Source organism: Zophobas morio, unplaced genomic scaffold (genome assembly GCF_036711695.1).
Source record: "Zophobas morio isolate AGI-343-1 ecotype UQ-CSIRO unplaced genomic scaffold, CSIRO_AGI_Zmor_V1 ptg000011l, whole genome shotgun sequence".
In the NCBI taxonomy this organism is placed as follows: Eukaryota; Metazoa; Arthropoda; class Insecta; order Coleoptera; family Tenebrionidae; genus Zophobas; species Zophobas morio.
Window position 1 is genome coordinate 15,187,442 of NW_026972116.1, and position 22,751 is coordinate 15,210,192.

Genomic DNA, 22,751 nt, shown 5'->3' on the forward strand with positions numbered 1-22,751 from the left:
TTAGTTTAAATATGCAACACACCACTAAAAATAAGTCTAGAGTAGTAAATTTTGCAATTTATTTCACACATTTCACAAAAAATTCCTCCAAGTTTGGTGAATGCAAAAATTGTTTGTTCGTCCCTTCCAAAAATTTATGAGTGATGACATCATTTCCAAACCAATGAGTCGTCATTAAACAGTGAAGTGCTGTTTAAACTTTATAAAATAACGTACCCCTGTACTTCTAGTTTTTGAATCTGCCTTGAACCTATCTTTATTCTAAGCATCCAAATTTTTGCAAGAAAAATCCAAATTGTACAAAATGATATACATTAATATAGCATCCATACGCGGCTCGGCTGTATTTTTGACAGTAAGCGCGCGTCCCTCCATCAAGTATTAGAAATATAAAAAAAAGTCAAAGACCAAAGTTGTAGGGTTCTTTGAGAAATTTCTAAATTTTAGAGAGTTCTAATAGTATATTAAAGAACGAGTTTCATAAGGTATATATTAAGGTAGCAATCCAAGTTTATAGAACGAGCGGCGAAGCCGCGAGTTATATAAAGGATGAGTGCCACAATGACCTTATGAACGAGTTATTTATATTATTTTTTCTACCGCGCACGTTTTTTCGCAAAATGAATCAATTCGAGTTAAAATTGGTTAAAATGTCTTGTGAAGAAGTCAGTGAAGTCCTTACGCCTCCCGAAATACGGGAAATTTTAATTTGACATTTGCCATTCTGACATCTCACATTCACCTGACATTTCTCATCATGGCTACCAATCTTACCGATCTAAATTACACCAGATCTATTTTAGAACCCCTTTCTGCTATTAACGAACTGCTATGACGTTATTTAGGTGCTTTAATAGCTCTATTAGAAAATAAAAAAAACGTGCGCGGTAGAAAAAATTATTTTTAACTACACCGAGTGTTTTGCTTATAAAGCGTAACGCAACTTAGATAAGGAAAGATACGGATTCTGTTGTGGTATAAATGAGGTTAAATTTTCATCTACAGGGTGTTTATAAAAAATGTTTTAATTATTACAATTTTCAAATTTCCATTTTTCAATTTGCTCAAACAGAAAACCTATATTTTACTTCTTTATCTTATTTTATTTTTCATTTTCTTTCTTTTTTGCTGAGAATTTTCTATATTTAAAGTTGATAGTTCTTGTTATTTTTTAGTTTTTTAAGTGACACATCACCATATTTGATGAATGAGGAAAAAACAATAGAGTAAGATACGATAATAAAATACCGTGTGTCCCATTTGAAAAAATTGAAAAATCGATATTTGAAAATTGTAAAGTTTTAGATTTTTTATAAACACTCTGTATATTAAAATTTTATTCAGACTGTAAAAGTAATATATTGCAATTTTTTCTGAACTCTTCCATTGCCACAAAATTTCAAGAAAATTTTCAACCAAAATCGAAGGTTAATCAAAGGTCAATCAAAACATGTAAAGATATATAGGGTCTTTCATTTATTTAAAGCAAACTAAGTTGTGTATTACGCTTTAAAAATAGAATAATCTGTATAATATAAACATCGTACAACTTTGGCCTTTGACTTTTTCTCTATCTCTATCTTTTCAACCTTAAATTTCATACACATTTTACACCCTTAAGGGATGAATATTGAAACGTTATGAAATATATGTTTCATTCTATATTCAGGTGCTGGATATTTCATCAATTTAATTACACTAAGCTGGGTGTTACATCTTATGAACAGAAGAATCTGTATAGTTATAAATAATTTTAGAGTATAGTCCTTAAAGAACCGTACAACTTTGGTTTGTGACTTTTTGTTAGAGAACTATACTCTAAAATTATTTATAATTATACGAATGGTTCTGTTTTTAAGGTGTAACACACAACTGAGTTTTTTTAATGAAACACACTATATATTTTGACATATTCTCATTAACCTCTTCCTAAGCCGTATATCTACATCTATTTTTGAAATTCCGATGCGAGGTTGCTACGTTATTTCAGTTTTCTTGATATTTTTATCATGGAAGGATTCACAAAAAAAAATGCAAAAGGTTATTTTAAATATGTCTTACAATATTTTGTGGAAAGATAAATAAAAGTACCTACACGCTTTGTTGTGGTTTCAATTAAATCTACTTTTATTACACAGAGTGTTTATAAAAAAAATTACAATTTTCTAATATCGATATTTTAGTTTTTTCAAATAGAACACCGTCCATTTTATTACTGCATTTTACTCTATTGTTTGTTCTCATCCTTCTAATATGTATATCGATGTCAAAAAAGGAAGAGAACGAAAAATAAAATAAGTAGAAGTTATAAAATATAGTATTCTATTGTGAAAAACTGAAATATCAATATTTGAAAATTTTAATAATTAATTTTTACTTCCCCAGCGTAAGCAAAGGAAATTGTAATCGAGTCCGTCGGCCGACTCTCTACTTTTGCATTTTCTCGTTTTATACATTGCATATCAAAGTTTAATTTCAATTATAACACTACAAAGCGCGCAATTTTATTTATTTCTCCACAAAATGTCGTAACACAGATATTAAAAATAACTCTATTGCGATTTTTGATGAACCTTTTCATTGTTAAAAAATTTCAAGAAAATTGGAATCACGTGGCAACGTCGCATTGGTATTTCGAAAATAAACTGTGGTTGTAAAGCCTGAGAAGAGGTCAATCAAAATATATGAAAATATATAGGATGTTTCATTTAAAAAAACGAAGTCGTGTGTTCCGCCTTAAAAACAAAACACTTTGGATATTTATCACAATATCAGCTACTTTCAAAATAATTTTCAGAACGTTTTGCTCCATTTTAGCTTAATTAATAATTTTAAACGCCTCCTCTCTTTTGAGGAGATAAAATGATTCAAGTCAGGCAACTTGCTACAGCTTTAATCGTCGTATTGCTTCTATGTATGAACATAAAAATCGAGATTAAGCATGTACTGATAATTGACCAGTACTTTTAACACTCCATAGATATCTTTACTTTAAGTTATAGAATTTGTCATAAAAAAAAAAATAAAATTACTATTTGTTCAATGTACTTCAGGCGGATGGGAGGTATGTAAAATAAGTAAATAAATAAAATAACAAAAATTAGGATGTTCCCAGAATCCGCTCTTTGTGAATATATTTTTTTGTTTGAAAAAAAAAAACAGAAAAATTGTAGATAGCGTCATCAAATTTTGGGAGAAAAAAAATCACTAAATTTGGTGACGCTATCTACAATTTTTGTGCGTAAATTGAATTCAAAATGTGCAAAGTAATTCGATTTTTTTCTTGTTTTTAATCATACCTATTGTGATGAGTTTTTCATTCAGGCGGAGCTTAATTGCAAAATTCATATTTGTTTACGAAAATTTACCATTTTAAACTTGTTTTAAGTTTCTTGTTAAGAAAAGATGACTACGTGTATTAAGAAAAAAAGCAAAACATAAGCCCCGCCCACCCACCCAATCTCAAATGTGACGAATTTTTTGTATTCGTCGTAAGCCGTGGGGTGGAGCTACACGTATTAAGTTAAAAAGAAAGCCAAAAATAAGCCGCCCCGATCTCAATCGTGATAAATTTTCTTGCAAAAATTTACAATTTTAAGCATGTTTTAAAATCTCATTTTGAAAGGACGACTACGCATAAGAAGAAAAAAGCAAAATATAAGCCCCGCCCTCCCACTCTATCTCAATTGTAACGATTTTTTTATTCGTCGTGAGTCAAAGGACAAAGGTTAATTGAAAAATCCTTATTTCTCTACAAGAAACGTCACAATTAGGTCGGGGTGGGTGGGTGGCCCTTGATTTTAGCTTTTTTTTTGTTAACACGTATAATCTTCTTTCACATGATTCTTCAAAACATGCTTTCCAAGAAGCTGTATTTATCAAACTGTACTTCAAGGGCGAGAGAACTTTTGTCTAATACCTTAAATTTTATAAATATAAATAGATAAATTTTCGCTGACGTCGTAAAAACAATCTTCACACATAAAACTTTAAAGTGATTGGCACCGTAGTTTTATTGCGTAATCTACGAGCTGTAAAAGCCCAGAAACATGAAGTTATATCGGTTAAAAGGACCCTATTAAAACACTTCCTTTAACTGTCGTTCGGAAAGTAAAGAGAAAAATTGAACTGTAATATAATCATGACGCTAGTAAAGTTGCATTTTGCTATAAAATGTTATTAAAAAAAGAGCAGTCCAAGGTTACGAAAGTCATGAATTCATGTTTACATTTTCTTTTCCATAATAAGAATTAGGAAAATCAATTTCGTTATTCATGAGTGCTGCTCCGCCAACGCCTGGAAACACTTTTATCTACATTTTCTTACATAAGCTGCTATGAAAACTATCATAGTTTTAGTTATTTCATCTTTTTTTAAAACTTCTACGAGTGTTTCTATTTTTGGGATCAACTCCAAATTTAGAAAATAATTGTCGTTCTATGTTCACCTTCCACCTGACACGACTTCTCTCGTTTTATTGCAAAACCCTCCGACAGAAGCAAAAAACTGAAACTGAGAACCCACCCACGCATTTTTTTCACATTTATATCAAGTACAAATTTACAAAGAAAAGTTTATAAAATGTGACAATATCGTGAACTTCTTAAAACCATCCCGAAAGTTAGAGGCAATTTAAAGTAGAAAAGTTTTCGAGAAATGGGTGCTTGTACTAATTCAACGAGTGCTCTCTGCAGTTGTTAAAATCTCACAAAACATTCTGAAATAAATTACTCCCCGCTTGTCAATTTCGTCATCAAGTATGCAAATTTCCGTCTCTTATCAGAGTTTACTTTAGTGAATGTGGCCCCCGTTCTTCATTTAGGATATTAAAGTTTTACAAGGATTTTAACATCACATTTAGCACACAAATGGTTGCAGTAATTAAGAATTTATTGTACCGTAAATGTCTAACAATTGCTAACTTTATAACAGCCGGCAGACGGCATTGTCTTGCAAAATCTACAATAATTAACGCCTTACGTCCGGCCGTAAAAGTTGGATTTACCCAAAACGAGGAGCAAAAGAGGACCTTAAGTAGATCTAATGTACAATTTTATTAATTCATTAAAGAAGGGATAAACACTGAGATATGTTTAAGTGATTTCGTACTTCCATTTAATGGCACTCAGGTTTAGATCACTGACACAAAAATTGATGATCAATATCATTTATGATCCTATAAGATCGTCTAGGAGAATAGGTAAACTCAAAAATGTAGATTAGTTCATACAGTTATAGGAACATCAACACCATATTTAATGGACACCAGATTTAATCTTATTAGCAAAGGGTTGTACAAATGGATTTCTCTACTTTAAATCTTTTAACGAAGCTATAAAGCTTCTTGGGACATCACATGACATTGATTCGAAATTTAACGTTCTTCTAACAGTATGCATTAATCTACAATCCAATTTAATGTTCTCACTGTGTGCCAGGATCGGAAGTTATATTGATCATACGGTATTATGTTCAGGTAACTAGCACTTTATTAAGGGTTTTATGTTTTCAATTCCCTTAAGAGGAGGTTGTTTTTGTTATAGAGTGTACGAAGGGCCTCAAGCCATTTCATTAAGGCCATAAAACGTCTTATCCATTTTTCTATTATTTTTAATGACAACTCCACGTTATTAAACGAACTACTTACTCATTGCCCGAACCGGTCTTAAAAAAAATTGGTCGAATGTTATTTCGACAAAACTTCCCCCACCTCTGAAATACAGTTCAAAAAATTCTGCTTCTTTAATAAATTTTAAAAGATGAGTTTGCGAAATTTTACTTTTTTAGACTGCCTTTAAACAGTAGAACCAACCTTAGTTAGAATCGAAAATTTGGATGACTAAGGGAAAACCCAAAGCAGATTCATAGACAGTGTTGGGCAGTATCTACATACTTGTATCTAAATAAAGTATCTAGATACATTTTTGGGTATCTAGTATCTGTATCTAGATAAAATCGAATTTAAGCACAAAATATCTGTATCTAGATACAAAATTAATGGCGCAGATACAGATACATTTTTTATTTCACTTTTTTTTCAGTAGTTATTAGTTGAGTTATACTAGTAGTAATTTTTGATACTTCATGTTGGTGATTTTCGTCACAAACAAAAATAGAGGTAAGAGGTCCACTAATAGTGTTCTGTCACGGAAATTTTCATATTTTAGATACCATAATTTCCTATATTGTAGCCTTCAGTACTTATACATATTTAAATATAACCCTGAGGGGTAATAAATCTAAGCCATGGTAAGATGGTATTTTAAGAACCATAAACTACAATTCACTTGCGTTTTTACGCTTATCGGGGCAATGCATTTGATCTGTGTACCTGAGCAACCCGGGTCCGGTAGGCCCGCTGGTTGTATTTGTGTTATTAAATAAGAGAAATTTTAATAGTAAAAATATTTGTTTAAGGTATGTTATTGTTTTTAGAAAATAATAATTGCGTGTTACATTATGATTAATTTTTTCAATTAGCACGAATTAGTTCTGTAATCGACTAATCGAATGTTCAATACATACATTTCTCTCGCAGAAATCGCATATTTGTTACTGTTTTATACCTTTATTTTTCAGACAAATGTAGCATCTTTTCTTGTTGCCACATGTGTCATTTCTTCATTTTTTCATTGTTGGACCTAACGCGAGGCGGGCTTGGCAGGTCCGTTTTGCCCTAGAATGTGCCGATTATGTTTAAGTGTAAATCTTGGGCAATAAAATTAATATTTTTACAACCCTCGGTAGAATAATTTATCTTGATATATTCTCCGAAATCGTGAAACGAGATTAAAATAAAATGAGTTTCAACAAAAATCTGAAAATTTAAAGTTGCACTCTGGTGATTCCGGCCTGCCAGGCAGCCTTCGATCCTATAAGGGGTTTAAATACCTTTTTTAGAAATTGTACTTATTTTGCCTTAAACGGAACCAGCAATTCTTCCTAAAATGTATATACCTGCCGCACCGGGATAGACAATTACCGGACATGGTCATAAAAACATCGTAAGCCGATATTGAAGAATAATAAATTTATGACAGGTTGCCGACAACAGACCTTCAGCACAGAATAATCATTTCCCGTATTCTTTTGAAATATTAATTTTAATGCTGGAGATAATTATTAGATATACTCAAACACAATTTGGACACTGTAGTATGGGAATAGAAACAAAAAAAATATTCTTTTTAAGCGTAGATAATAAATATTGCACAATTTGCGACACATCAAACAGCGTAGCGATGGCCTATTTGCAGGAAAAAAGAAAAGATTTTTCAATCTTGAATACCTATGCTACAGTAAAATGTTTATTTTTTAAATTTAATACCACAATCCCTTCTTCTGCACCTGTGCAACGGGTGTTTAGTAGCGGAAACCAAATTCTGATACCAAGAAGAAATAATTTAGGTGACAATACGTTCTAAATGTTGTTAATTTTAAAAAATTCATTAAATAATACATAAAAAAATACATAAACATGTTTTCAGTTATTTTATTCTCCAAAGGTTCAAAAAGTATCTGTTTTCTTGTATCTGTATCTAGATACATTTCGAAAAAATCGAAAACAATCTGTATCTAAATAATTTTATCGTCCATATATCTATATCTGTAGCTGACGCTCGAGAAGTAAAAATTAAATCATCTGTGACCCATTAATTAAATTCTTACATTGCCATATAAAAGAGAGTTTATTGCAAAATATCAAAATTTCAATTCTAAATTGTCCCGTTCTCAGGTGCCACAGGGACCAAACATAAGTCTGTTACTCTTTGTTGTATTCACTACTGATCTCCCTGAAGCACAATATCTTATAAAAAATTAATATACAGATGATACCAAAACTCAGAAATAAATCTTCTTAAAAATTTGAGTTTCTCCGAAATTTTGCTTAGATCTTTTATAATTTTTGATGTATTCAAAGTCGATTCGAGTTCAATATCTGTAAATGCTACTAACTGCAATGTCATAAATTAACATTTTATGAAAAAAAAAAATACGGAAATAATCAAAAAAGCTTCCAAGTAGATTCCTTTTACGCTATTGGAGGAATGTTTCTAATCAGCGTACGTTAAAACTCGTCACTTACTTTCCTTCTTCTCAGTACTATTGTTTTTGTCTTGATTTTCGGAGACTACTCATTTAACAAAATTGTCAACAAGCGACAGACAAACGGAAACAGGGTACCTATTTTTTATATTCAACTAGCCATAAAACAGTGAGAAAAGATGAAATGACTCGATTACAATATTATACAATCTACGCCAAATTTGGTGAGTATGATGCCATTCAAGATTATTACTCAGTTGTATTTGTTTTTTACCAAATTTGTTCATGATAACTGAAATTTTGTTTACGTTTTTTCTTTCGAGCATAAGCTAATCCGGCCAATGGATAGTTTCGTGTTCTCTTATGTTTTCTAGACGTTTCATGACCCCTAAAGTAGGAAACAATAGGTCTCTATTTACCTCTTTCGGTCTATCAGCTGTGTTGATTTTTATTAGGCTAATAATTTCGGAAACTACCGGACTGAATGCCGTCAAATTTTAAATGTATGTAGGAATATCATATTGATGGTAAAATTTGATGATGTCACCTCAACATTTTGCGTAGTAAATACTATTTAAAATTCTTCTGTACAGAATTTGTCTGAATGTTTGACATTAGATGCCAGTCTAAATAACTTTAGACCAATTTTTTGGCCAAGAATTTTCTGTTCATTATTTATAAACTACCGTGTTCAAAATATATAAAGTACGGCGTTCGTCGACACTGATAATGATAATAACATAAAATTAAAAAAATCGGTTGAAGTTTATTTCGACAAAACTTCCCTTGCTCCAGGGGCGTAAATAACACCCCAGCAGTTCCTGTGGCGCGAGAGCGTAAATTCTAAGGGAGTGCGGTCTGCACAAGCGTGGACAATCTGAAATATATTTGAGGGAGAAACAAATGGGAAACAAAGTATTCTTGATTCCTGGTACTTGTTTAACTTCGACTGTTTATGTTTATAGTTCGAAAGAATTCGACCATTAACACGTTCATATTGTATAAACGCTGGCATCAAAGTATGCATATGTGTTAAAAGAAAATTTGATTGATATTATATCCTCAACACAGAAGAAAGGACTAATTAATTAAGCACACTCGTTTTTTTTTCTTAAAAAGTATATATGCCGTATTCGAACGTTCACCATTTTCGCATAACATGTTTTTGAAAGCACGCATGATACACAATGGGCTACTGTAACCTTGTAACAACACCGTTTATACTAGTAGAAAAAGTTGCAATATAATTTCGATTTTTTTGCCTCCGGTGAAAATCTGCAGATTAATTTATAGAATTTAAATCTTACTTAAGTATTATGACAAATTTTGAGGGGATTGGTGGTAGAGGCGATTAGGCAAATTTTAGCGTTTTACCATCTACCTCACGATATTGCTAATATACATACAAAATTTGTCAGTCGGTGCGCTAGTTTCAGAGAGTATCTGTCTAATAGAAATACGGACAGACACACAGACAGTCAGACAGACAAAAACAGGACAGCCATTTTTTCATATTTTAAGGCTCAAGACACGTCGAGAAAATATGAAAATAGACGGTCGCCCGATGTACTCGATTACAATACCTTAGCTCATGCTCGCTATGTAAAAAATTGAACGAAAAGTACCGCAAAGAAATATGGATTTTGCAATTATGGGGCGGAGCCTAATTGCAAAATCTGTATTTCCTTATAAAAATTTTCCATTTTAAACATGTTTTAAGTTTCATGTTGTGAAAAGAAGTCTACACATATTCAAACAAAAAAGCAAAATGTAAGCCCGCTCACCCGCCCTATCTCAATTGTGATGATTTTTTTTTATTCGCCGTGAACCAAGGGGGCGGAGCTTAACTGCAAAATACTTATTTCTTTACAAGAAATTAAAAACATGTTTTTGAGTATCGTGTTGTTTAAAGAATACTATGTAGGACAATGTAGGTATATTAAGAAAAAAAGGCAAAATATAAACCCCGCCCACCCAACCCATTTCAATTGTGTGAATTTTTGTAAGGAAATATGGATTTTGCAATTAGGCTCCGCCCCTAGGTCTGCCAACGAATGAAAACTTCATTACTATTTAGATCAGAGAGGGTATGGGTGGGGCTTAATCTTTGGCTTTATTTTTTTCTTAATATACATAGTATTCTTTGAACAACACAAAATTTCTCATAAAGAAATAAGGATTTTCTGCCTTCTTGGCTTAAACGAATAAAAAAAAATCATCAGAACGGTGATAGGGCGGGTGGGCGGGGCTACATTTTTCCTCTTTTTTTCCTAATATGTGTAGATTTATTTCGTCAACAAGAAACTTAAAACATGTATAAAATGGTAATTTTTTGTAATAGTCACCTTAAATCCTCCACGTTTGTTCTACAATCCCTTTAAAAATGGCAAAAGTTGAATATCAACCGATTTTATAAATGATAATTTTCACCTCTAAAAGCAACGTCAGCGGGAACAGCAACTGCAACTGGAACTTCAGCGTCAACATCAAGTTTATAAATACTACTTAAAGGCAAATTCATAAACTACAAGTATAAAATCGTGTAATTTTATGAAATTTAAGTAACATTTACTATGCAAGATATTAAGGTGACGTCATAACTTATTTTTGGTGGGGACCATTCGACAAAACAAAACGTTTCGATTTATTCGTTGGGATTTTTAAAGAATCTTTCATTTATAATTTCCTAATACCATATATATCTTTGACAATGACTTCAATCTTAGAACATTAATTATTACTACTAAATTTAAATTCAATATTTTCCAACAGTTGCGCAAAAAACGAAGTTGTAAATAGCCTAATACGGTCTGCTTAATCAAATCGATTTAACAAAAAAAAATGTTACCTCCACCTTTTAAAGTGGGCAGTGCTTTTAATTTATAAAGGTGACCTCTATAAACCACCCTAATTTTAGAAATGGGGAGCTGATTTTTTTTGTGTAGCTCTGATCCCAATGGGACGTTAAGACCAAATTTCCCTTCAAGTTCAGACCAAGATCACTAAATTAACCTTTTTTCTATTTACATAATGGTTTTTCAAACTTCAGTTTGTGTTTAACATATTCATATGACTTCAAAGAGTGTAATTTTGCTCTTCCGAAACAGAATAAATTTATTTTAGGAAAGAAAAAATGAATTGGTACACTGACCGGCAATTTTAAAATCTTATTATCCTTGTTAATGAAGGATAACACTTACGAGCGGTGGTACAATTTTTGTATTAATTAGTTTGATATGTATAAAACGGAAAAGTTATTCACGATCTGGTTTAGACGAAAATATACAGTCGATCGACCATTACATAAATATTCCACTCTTCAGTCATTAATTGGACGGGAAATGGACGCTAATTTCTGGAAGTTCCTAGCCGAGAGAAAATATAATTTCCTTACTTAAACAAAAAGTGATTTCTTTTGTTAGCTTAACGATGTAAAAAGCCACGATGGTGGATAAGACGCTGCCATAAAGCATTTGTCTGAAAATTAAAAAAGGTGCTATTTATAGTACCAGCCGCACTTATCCAAATAGTATCCCAATATTCAAATTCATAAATCATCGAAGCCGAATTCACAAATCGATCTAATCTGCACCGACACAATTTTTCTTCGCTTCCATAAATTGCGTTAAAATTCGCATTCTTCATTCACTGTTGTCTGATTTATCTGTCACGTTTACGATCCGGTCTTGTATGCCAAAGACTATATTTATAGTAAATTTTATTGATCAGTCGTGCCAACAGCACAATGACAATAGCTCATGTTTTCCGTCATTGTTTTCGCTTCCGTTACTTTGATTTGACAATAAAACTTTAGTATTGTTAACCTTCCAGTTAACGATTACTGCTGCTTTGTGACGTCTTCCATATGAATAAGTCCCGCAATTACAAATATAATTCCGGCGGCAAACTCGTTGCTTAATGGCGAATAAACAAATTACACTCACCGAGCATCATTCTGTTTATTTCCTCTGGCTGTCTGTGTACATACGCTCTGGTTCGCAGTCTCCGAGTTTAAATTAATTGTATATACTTCGGGCTTGCATCGATGAAAAATAGACTCACGTCATATATTTCAAAAGCAAACCACCTGGATTTATAAATATTTGAAAAAAATTGTAGCGAGATGTACAAACCAAGGCTTTTTCGCCGGGATTTATTCACTCTTTTGGTGGCTGGGCCGGGTGTTGAATGAGCAAAATATTAAGTTGTTTTTTGTTTTTTCGTGGAATAATACAGCATGTAAATTTTGCTGTCTAATGGTGTACTTTGCCAAGCGAAGCGTTTAATTTTTTTTTTTTTTTTGTATAAATTCATCGACTACAACGTATGGTTATTGTAAAACGTTAATAGGGTCGTTAACCGCTTAACAGACAGATAATTAATAAAAGACTTGAATTATTTAAGCACTCTATAAATAAAGTATTAATAATATGGTTATAAAAATTGTGAGTAATAGTTTGCAATAAAGTAACTTCTTTCGTGTTAGCAGAACTTTTGCTCGTGCAGAAATAAACAGAAAAATGTATGCAAAAAAGAAAATCAATAGAATGAAACTAAAGGAAAGTTTTTTTCTTGTACAAGTTTCAGCGACACCGCTTTCAAGGTAAAAAATGCCGCATTTTATTTCCATTTATTAACTGAAAAAAGAGAAGTTGGCTTGTATACATTCAAAAAAAAAATCATAAACTTGTTAAATTTCTTTGTAAAAATGCCTTGAAATTTTGCGAACATACTGACGTACATATTAAAATTAATATTAGATTTATTTTTACAAAAAGTTGGTGAGGTTATCCTAGTTAATAATATGGCTACAATTATGCCTAATACTTTGACAATCATGGTTAGCATCGTCAGGACTAAGGCTAAGACTAAGACTAAGTTGACTAATGAAATAACTTTATCTAGTGTTTTTTCGATTTTTCAAATCTTCCAAATCTTCACGGAGTTATGTGTTCTTTGAACTTTGGGGCAGAGCTTTTTGTTATAAAACAGATTTTTGATTATAATCTTTACAGCTGATTTGATAACACCCGATTTTTCCTTTGGCTCTAATTTATCCTTCGGGTTGCCAATACGGTCCAGAAACCCAAACCACTTTCAAATAAACTCTTTTTAAAACTTATTACAATCCCTTTTTAACTGAAAAAGGATATGCATTTTTACGTATTATTTATATAGTTTATTTACAATTTCCATAATTTCTTACATAAATATTATATTTACCTTTCACTTATCCTTGGAAAATGTTCAAGCTTTTCTTACAACCGTGCTTCAGATCGAGTCATGAATAGCTCAACTGTCTGTCCGTCCGTTACTGTTGCTTGATACTATTGGAAAACTCTCTGTTGAATTGAAAAATAGTGTTTTAAATATACGAATAACTACGAGAAATAATAAATTTCTTGATTATTTTTTGTACCAGCTAATCTTGAATGTGTAATCTATCAAAGTGTTCTGGATTCGTCAGACACTTCTGTTGTTTAATTTTATTTAAAGTAAAAGACATTATTTGCAGATATTTTGCTGTTCTGCGGTAATAATTGTCATTCATTAAATTAAATGAGTTTACTGTGTTATTACAACTCTTACAAATTTTCGTCATAAATCAGAACAATGGTCCCATCATACCACCCAATCAGAATATCATTCATTATATAGGGTGTTTCCTAAACATGCGGCAAAAATGCAAATAGTTATTCCTTGGCTAATTTTAAGATTTTTTTCCTTGGAAAATGTTCGCAAAGACGCTTTCTTTCAGAAATACAAGGTGACAAAAGTAAAGTAAGAGTACTCATCCTCAGACTTACATTCCTTGGATTTTTACCACAGAAAAATCTTAAAATAATCCAAAGAATAACCCCGTGAATTTTTACCGCATGTTTAGTGTAAACACCCTGTATATATACACTGTGTCTTGTATTTTGTCTTAGAATTAAATATCAAACACAATTATGGTATTGGATTATATTATATATTAATAATATAATTTGCAATTGCTTGCCTTGTCTTTTATAACTCTACAGTAAAAAGTCAAATTTAGCCCCGCCCACCCACTCGTTCCCCCATTCTTTCTTCTGAAATAAGAAATAAATCTTATATCAAATAGTACAGCAAAAAAGTAACGATAAGCGCTTTTTTTTTACTTTTTTACACCCTAGGTTCTATTAGTTCCTACTCCCTCTTTACAGAAGAACGTATAATTAACCACGCCCACCCACCCCGCCTCCACTTTAGTCATTAATTTTTATCTGCTCTGAATGAAAGGTGGATCTTACACTGGACAGAAATAAAATTAGTCGTTAAAATGAGAAAAGGGTGGGCGGGCGGGGCTAGTACTTGTTTAGATAAGACTGATTCTGGCAGATCTTATATTAGCAAATGGAAATAGAGATAGGAAAAAATGATCTAAGGTTATATAGACTGAACTTAGCTCGCTCCTAAACTACAGTTCAACAAATCCAGTTTCTTCGAAAATCATATATATTGCCAGTCACAGTGTAAGAAAAAAAAAAAAAATCTGAGTAAGAATCGAACTCGCAACGTTGAAAGTAACTGGTCCAGCCAAACTTTCGGTCACTCTTTATATCAGTAAAAAGCTTGATATATGATTTTTGCGAAAATTTTAAAACCAAGGGTAAAAAATTGGCCGTAGTTTATTTTCCTGTTTAATTTTCTTTTACTGACGTCATCAAGATTTTAGCAAGGTCACGTATATTAATTTCAGAGCATTCGGTTTTGAAATTTCAATGTTAAATTGTAAAACGTTGTTGTAAAATTTTGATTTTTTTTACAAAAATCTGTATGCACAGGGTTAAAACTCAATACGGATTCATAAGCTACAATTGGAGGAATATGTTATTTTATAAAATTTTAATAACATTTATTATTGTAAAAGTTGGGAGTGATCGTATCATTGTTGGTGTTCCTAATATACAATACATATAAAATTTGACAATAATCGGTCCGGTAGTTTAGAAGATTATCTGTCTAATAAAAATCTACACAGACACGGACAGAGGGCAGACGACAGACGGCACACGATAGACAGACAGACGGAAACAAGAATCTATGTTTTCGTATTCTGGGGGTCATGAAACATCGAGAAAACATAAAAGTAGCTAGTCGCCCGTGGACTTGATTACAATACTTCCTTGTTTACGCTTTGGAAATAAAAAGCAAAGCGGATTCATAAGCCACAAGTACAGAAGTATATTATTTAAATAAAAAATAAACTGGAGTTACTACAATATGAAACAATTTCAGCTGACGTCAATGATTAAACAAATTATGCTTACCGTTTTACGTTGTACGATATTCTTAAAATATATACATATAAAATGTACAACATTAGATAGTTTCGCAGATTACTTGTGTAATAAAAATTAACACAGACAGACGACAGACAGACAGTCAGGCAGAAACGGAAGACCTATGTTTTTGTTCTCTAGGGGTTATGAAATATTAAGAAAACTTGAAAGTAGCTCATCCAAAGGACAATATTACATTTTTAGCTTACGATCGGAAAGCAAAAAAACTGAAGTTGTACGATTCTTTGAATAATATACACTAAAATTATTTACAGCTTTACAGAGTGCTCCATTTTTGAGGCGTAACATCCTAGATATCTTTACACTGACATTCTAATTCACCCCTCCGTAGGCTTTATAATCGTAGTTTTCGAAATTTAGCTCTGATGGTAGCACTCTTTTCAGATTGTTTAAAAAAAATGCAAAACTGTTATTTTTAACATGTGTGTTGCAATAGTTTATGAAGAAAAAAGATAAAGAGAGGTACGTATTTTGTTTTGGTATAAATTAAATGATATTTTAATTTACAGAGCCTCTAGAAAAAAAATGTAAATTATGTTTTTGATTTTTTTGTTCTAAACACTAGATACTTATAATAATACCACAATAAAACGCATGTCTTTGTTTACCCCTCCATAAGAATTTTTACCTTTTCAATAGTTAAAAGTAAAGATAATTGGAATAGCATGACAACGTCGCATCGTAATTTTAAAAATAAACCAAAGGATAGTCAAATTAGAATGTATAAAATTATATGGGCGGTTCTATTTAAAACATATGTTGCGCCTCAAAACAAGTAATATAGTTGAAAATAATTTTGGCTTCTTTGTGTTATTCAAAGAAGAATTTATTTAGTTAAGACCCACCACTGACCCGGAAATGACCGGCATTCAGGCAAGACTTCTATCATTACGGGTACTAAGACCAAGTAATGATATGCATTGATTAGATTAACAGAACAACTTTCGAGATTCTAGAATTACAGCATACAAATTAGTCTGCTATTATTCTCTAATCTCACCCCATCCCCAAAAGTCTAGCGTAACTACCGACCATTTATCCGCGCATCACTTGAAAATTGACCTACACTACTCTGACCTACTGGTGCTAACCTAATCTGACTAACATGATCAGACTGTTCAAGAAACTTACGAACAATATGACATGTTCCTAACAAAACAGCTTTTTGAATTTTGATAATTATTGAATCATTCAAATGCAAAGACTTTAAATTCTCAACTAAGCTATTTGGAACTACACCTACATTAGAGATAACTAGAGGTACAATTGAAATTTTTTTAAGATTCAACATGGATTTCATTTCTATCGATAACTGTAGATATTTTGAAATCTTGGTGTGGTATGTTTGAATAATGTTGTTTGTGTTGGGAACAGCAATGTCAATGAGAATGGCTTCGTTCGTGTGTTTCTTGATAAGTATGATGTCTGGTCTGTTAGCTGTAATGTTTAAGTCTGTAAGTATTGTGCGATCCCAGTATAATTTGTATTTGTTATTTTCAAGGAACGGAGATGGAATGTAAGTGTAATACGGTGTCGTATCTTCGATTAAGTTCATAAGTGTTGCTAATTCTTTGTGGATGATTTTGGCGACGTTGTCGTGTCTAGCTTTGTAGTCAGTTTGTGCTAGAATGCTGCAAGAAGAGATTATGTGCTGGATCGTTTCAGGTTTTGCTTTGCAGAGGCGACAGCAGTCGTTTTTTATGTTCGGATCTTTGATGATGTATTTTTTGTAATTCTTGGTATTGATTACTTGGTCTTGAATAGCAAACACAAATCCTTCTGTTTCGGCATACAAACCTGATTTTTTTAACCAAATCAATGACATCTTCTTATTGACATGAGTTTCTTCTAAGTCTTTGTAGAATTTTCCATGTAGTTGTTTTTGTTTTAGCCCACTTATTATTTTATCTATTGTGTGGGGGGTGTGGATTTCTTCGGTGTTCGACAGATTTAAGGGTGTGTGGTTCAAATCTGCTCTTGTGATGGTGCGAAACATTTCATTTCTTTCCGCTCGTTTCAAGAAATACTTCTTCAAATCTGAGATTTGTCTCTGACATAAGTTTTCTAGGTTCTGGAAACCCCTTCCTCCATTCTGTCTTGGTAATGAGAATCTTTCAATCGACGATTTTGGATGATGCCTTCTATACTGTGTGAAGATTTTCCTTGTTGCGATGTTTAAATTTTCAAGATCAGTTTTGGACCATTTAATGACTCCAAAAGAATATGTTAGCAGTGGAACGCAGAATGTATTTACTGCTTTCATTAAATTTTTTCCATTTAACTGTGTCTTCAATATTAATTTCAATCTCGCTAGGTATTGATCTTTTAACTGTGTTTTCGTTTTGGTATGATTGATGTGTGATGATTGACAGAAACCCAGATATTTGTATGTATCGTTTCGTTCTTGTGCTTCGATTATTTCGTTATTCTGGGTTATATGTGGTACTTGGTGTTGGACGCCTTTTTTGATTGCTTGGGTCTTACATTTTTCAATACCAAAAGACATACCAATGTCACCGGAAAATTGTTCAGTCAGATTTAATAGGTTTGTTAACTGATTTTGTGTACTTGCATATATTTTTATGTCATCCATATACAGCAAGTGACTTATTCTGTTTTCTCTTTGTTTGTTAATTCTTATATTGAACCCATAATTGCAGCTGTTCAGGATATCGGAGAGGGGATTTATTGCTAAGCAGAACCACAACGGACTAAGAGAATCGCCTTGAAAAATTCCTCTTCGGATCATTATTGGATCTGACTGAATTGTTTGTTCATTTAAGGTTATTTGGAGGGTGGTCTTCCAAAATTCCATGGAACATTTGAGAAAAGTGCAGATTTTAGTATCAATTTTGTATAATTCCAGAATTTTGCATAGCCAGGAATGAGGGACAGAATCGTAAGCTTTCTTATAATCAATAAAAGCAGTATATATGTTTCGGTTTTCTTTTCTAGCTTGTTCACAGATGATGGAATCTATGATTAATTGCTCTTTGCAACCAAAGGATCCTTTAATACATCCTTTCTGTTCTTCATTAATGATGTTAGAGTTAAAACAGTGTTGATAGATTTTTTGTGTAATGCATGAGGTTAATATTTTATAGATTGTCGGTAAACATGTGATAGGTCTGTATTTTGATGGATTTTTTGTGTCGTTATCTTTAGGTTTTAAGTATGTTACACCGTGACATAAGAATGTTGGAAAGGAGGATGGGTCAAGAAGGAAATTATTTAAGTGATGTAGTAAATGAATATGTACACAATTTAATTTTTTTATCCAAAAATTATGGATTTTGTCTGGTCCTGGTGATTTCCAGTTGTGTGTCTTATTGATGGTATTTACTAATTCGGCAAGTGTTATCTGATGATCATTCATTGGTGTAACTGTGGATAGTTTATGGGATATATGAGGAATCCATTTGGCAGATTGGTTAAATTCAAATTCTTGAGACCAAAGTTTTGACCAAAATGTTGTTACATCCTGTGAACTTGGAAGTTCACCGGATAATTGAGTTTTGTTTGAATAAGTTAAATGTTGATAGAATAGTTTTTCGTTCTTTAAAAATTTAGTGTTATGAATTTTTCTGAGATGTGATTGTTTGTATCTTTTAAGTCGTTTGCTATATAAGGAAAGCTTTTGTAATAGGGTATCTTTAATTTGGGATAGTGTTGTGTTGTATTCATCGTAATCAGTTTGATGAAAATTATTGTTGGTCAGTATCGAATGCATACATGTCATGATATGTGGTGTTTTAACTCCTCTAAGGTACTGTGTTATTTGACCTAGTTGTTTTCTAATGTTATTAATTTTATAATTTAACCGTGTTTCCCAATGAGGGGCTGAAGGTATACGATTGGTGTTTGTATTTATTATGTTATCTTTACATGTGTTAATTTGAATACAACTTAAAGCTGCACAGTAGATAATTGTATGAAGTTTTTCAAAAGAGATCGAGTTTGTGAGATATTTTGGTAGTCATTATTATTATCTTTGATCTCTAATAACAATTATTAATAATAATCAAAAAAGGACCCGTGAGGGTAATCATCAAACTCTCTATAAAACTGAGTTTCTGATACGATAATCTTTGGGTTTTATATTTATGTCTAGTATAAACACCGCTGGATATAAGTAAACTTGAACGAAAAACTAACACTTTTTTCCATCTGAAGGTTAATCGCTTCGACGCGCGGTTCAAGTGCATCATTGCAGTACGTGCAAAAATATACCATGTAGTAGTAGTATACATGGATTTTTCACTGCACTAGTATGTAAACATCCTTTAAGTAAAATTGTGTCATAAGCAGATCAGGTCAGTGTTTTGAAAGATTCGAGAAACTCCTGCCACTTCAAGTAACATATAGATATATTAAAAGTAGCGGGCTAAGAATACTCCAATACATTTAATATCCATTCATAATAAAACTTGTTTGTTGATATTTGAGCTTTTCAAACCAGATATCATATGTTGCATCAACTACATATTACATTTCATTTGATACAGTGGATGCAGATTGTATTTTCCCAATGAAATTACATATATATTGTATACATATACAATCATATTTTATAATGATTCTATTCTTATTTACATCACAATTCCTTAAATCAGAAAATTAATGAATTAATTAAAACCAGTTTTCCGAAGGAATTAAACTATGACCCTATTGTTGTTGACATCTATTAACCAACATTTGACAACGTTATGGTGTCTTCATTAATACGGTAGAAAGTACTTTTCATTAAAAAATTCTAATTTACTGTTTTTATCTGTTGATTCCACACAGCGCCAGCAAAATGTCTTTAAACAAGACGCCTCCAAAAAACACCCCTGCTCTAAAGAGACCGACCTGAGTAGCATCATAAAACATGTAGATAGAGCTTTATGCTGACCAGCAACCAGCGTTGACAAATTGACCTCAGGATCATTTGTCACTGTCCATAATACAATTCTTTAAAAGACCTCCATTTTACGAACAAATTGATGCGAAAAGATATCATCACCCAGATGCGTCTGGTAGGAATGATGTACAGCTTGTGGACAAAGTAATGATCCATCAAACTGAAACCGGTCTATTATTTTCCACCTAAGAGTTGATTAAAAATAGCAGTTTACGTTGGCAATTGATTGATTTCGATTTCAATCTCTTGTTTGGTGTGCGGTGGTGATATATAGCTAGAACATTAATCAACTTGACCATTATTCTATCTGCTCTATTCTAAAAAGCGACACTTAATTTCAGTCCGGCCATCCAGAATAAAAGAAGTTATTTTAATTTTTTTACGCTTTATTGCTCGCTGTGACAAACGTGGTGGCGAGATAAAACGAATTATATGGCGCATAACGAATTAGGGGAAGTTGTTTGCATTTTATTGTTAAGAATTACTGCAGGGTTGTGGAAACGGAATTGGATTGAAATATAACGAATTTAAATGAGGTTCACGTCCCGATATGCTGGCAATCGCCAACCCACGTTACATTTGTGACAAAAGTAACGGTTCTGTGCCAAACACTATTCAAACAGTTTAAATAGGTTTTGAGGTTGAATTGATATCGAAGTTAACACTTTGCACTTTAACAAAACATTGTCCAATTTAATATAGAGTTAGAACGTCGATATTTTATTTGGATTACAAACAGTTTTCGATTAGTTCAATCAGAATGAGTTCTTCCATAAGGCGACCGGTCGTATTTTCGCACAGTAAGCTGATTAATTCTTCTAACGTCTTTGTTCGTAGAAACTGTACAAAGCAGCGTTTTCACCTTCTTAGTGCCATTAGCGACTTTTTGCTTTATAGGCTTTATTGCTGCAAAATTAAATAAATTCTCCAGGGAATTTGTATTTGTAAAATGATCCAATAGGATAATTGATTTGTTAATAATAACCAAAATGTGTCTAATCATCCCCACTAACAACGACACCATATTTTACAATAGTAAATGTTATTTAAATCTTATAAAATAACATGCACTTGTGATTTATGAATCCGTGTTGGGTTTTTAAGGTTATCGGAAACATGGTAAATCGTTAATCAAAATTTATCCGTGGCGGATTCATCAGCCACAAGTGTGAGAGTATGTTATTTAAAAAATCTTAACAAAGTAAATGATATGACATATTTAACAGAATCTGAGAACAAAATTTCAAATAGTATTCACAATATTTGAAAGAGCTAAATCCAACGCACAGTTCTGCACATTAATAGTGGTGCAGCGTTTACCAACAATGTAAACAACAAATATTAGCCGCATTAATATTCTTGCAACAACAACGAAGCAGTAATGGTTTCACACGTTTACGTAAACAAAAACGTTAATTCACCAAACAACTGAAACTGGGAACAGCGTTTCAGGTTTTTTACTAATTCTGCATTTCCGTGAAAGCCGTACAAAATGAATGACAAGGATTACATGCTGCTGCCGTGTATAATTAAACACGCAACTGCGTGTTGAACTTGTTGAATTATGTTGGGTGTCTTATCTCGTTTGTATATAATGGCCATAATGAAGTTATTTAATTAAGCGAATTTGTTCAAATATTTGTGCTTTGTTCTAAGTAAACCCGAAGCCAGTGAACTAACCAACCCACCCGGAATATTTTCTCGTCGCAAGCTTCTTATAAGGTTTACACTTTGCCGTAGCCAATGGCTATGCAATTTCCACAAACCAACATTGCTAACCTAGTTACGCATCTGACAGAATAACCGACTGTTGACAATAATCACCAGCTGTGCTCAAAACCCGGAAAATACGTGAAAAGCAAACAAATCTGCGTAAATATACAGTAAACCTCGATGTATTCATACATCAAAAGCTTTTTTATTTGAAAAATGTGCATAAATTAACAAATATATGAAGTTATTTATCATACACTGAATTTAACTGGTCCTCAAGCATGACCAAAGCCACACGGACGTCACAGCCTGGGTTTAAATCAAGATCTACTTGATAATTTGTAAGACGTGATTAGTAAACAGCGGATTTATATGCACAAATAGTTTTATGCACATTTCTATACAGGGTGATTTCGAAATATATGCAGTAATTGTAACCACAGCATCATGTACCGTAGTAATGTGGAAAGATAGACAAAAAACAAATTAAAAGTCGAAAAACCTCCATGCACCACCCTGGATACAAACGTTCGAATAAAAACGATGTAGACACTCAGTTTCAGTTTCAAGTGAAACCGACTTTTTGCTGGTTATTATTCGTTCATTCATATTATTCATTTATTATTATTAGTTGTAGAAACAAATAGTGGTCCTGAGAAGGAACAATTTTTGGTAATGCTTCATGGTGATCGACTTTTTATTCTGACGAATGTTTGGTCCTTGCCACAGCGATTCCAAATTGACTAGCAATACAGACTTGA

The 22,751-nt window shown here is 32.4% G+C and overlaps 1 protein-coding gene across 3 annotated transcripts in view; it reads left to right on the top strand.

The window, feature by feature from the left end:
• Positions 1 to 22,751, top strand: part of LOC135127023 (uncharacterized protein) — a 331,051-nt gene that overhangs the window by 258,861 nt on the left and 49,439 nt on the right. The window lies entirely within an intron of this gene.